This window comes from Psammomys obesus, unplaced genomic scaffold (genome assembly GCF_907164565.1).
Source record: "Psammomys obesus unplaced genomic scaffold, mPsaObe1.curated_primary_1811, whole genome shotgun sequence".
Classification (NCBI taxonomy): domain Eukaryota; kingdom Metazoa; phylum Chordata; class Mammalia; order Rodentia; family Muridae; genus Psammomys; species Psammomys obesus.
The window spans coordinates 6,751,271-6,752,432 of NW_026596091.1; positions in this window are offsets into that span (position 1 = coordinate 6,751,271).

Below are 1,162 nucleotides of genomic sequence, written 5' to 3' on the forward strand. Positions count from 1 at the left end.
GTGTGTGTGTGTGTGTGTGTGTGTGTGTGTGTGTGTGTGTGTGTGTGTTACAAAGGCAGCAGCAAGCAAAAAAAGTAAGAGAAGCAAGAACAAGAGAAAGCTCCCCCCCCCCCTTTGTTTTTTGAGACAGGGTTTCTCTGTGTTTCTCAGTTTCCCTGGCTGTCCTGGAATCACACTGTAAGACCAAGTTGGCCTCAGACTCACAAAGATATGCCTACCTCTGCCTCACAAATTCTGGGATTAAAGGCGTCAGTCACACCCCCACACAGAAGGCGTTTCTGTTGGAGTGGGTTTTTAAGGGGAAAAGGAAAATCCTGACTGAACACATTAGCAAAATAATGAAATTTGACTGTGGACTTTGGTGTTTTGTCTCAGGAATTAGACAGTGGCCAGATAAAGGAATGGACTAGTTTGGACTTTGGGACTAGTTCTAAGAATGTAGTGGTTTTTGGCAAGGGAGAAGAAAAGGGTAAAACCTGTCTGTAATGTTTGCCATGTGGGGGCCCATTGGAGTCCCCTCAGTGAGGACTGTTAAAAGAATAATGGAGTGAATGAATTTTGCATTATGAGATGGCCATGAGCCCATGGAGACAAGGAACAGAAAGTTAAGATATAAAGGTGGTATATTTGAGTGCCAGGTTGACAAAGCATGGTTTCTATTGATTGCTAATATAATGGGATCTAGACTCCTCCTTGAGACAATCTCTTGGCATGTATGTAAAGGATGTTCGGCATTGGATTGACAGAGATCTGAAGACGCACTCGAACTGCCATACTGAATAAAAATTAGAAAGAGAAAATGAAGTAATCACAAGCATTCATTGCACAGGGCTTCCTGCTAGAGATCCTGTGTGACCCCTGCCTGAAGGTGCCGGGTCTTACTCAACATGATGGATTGTAACCCCCTCCCCCTTGCCCCTGGGTTTTTCAAGACAGAGCTTTTTGAAAAACCTGGCTGTCCTGGAACTCACTCTGTAGACCAAGCTGGCCTTGAACTCAGAGATCTGCCTGCCCCTGACTCCAGAGTACTCAAATTAAAAGTGTGAGCCACCACTGCCCGGGTTGATAGGCTGTACTTTTAAACTGTGAGCTGAAATAACCCCTTTCTTGTATTGTTTTTGTCAGCTTGTTTTTTTAATCACAACAATGAGAAAAAAAAAAA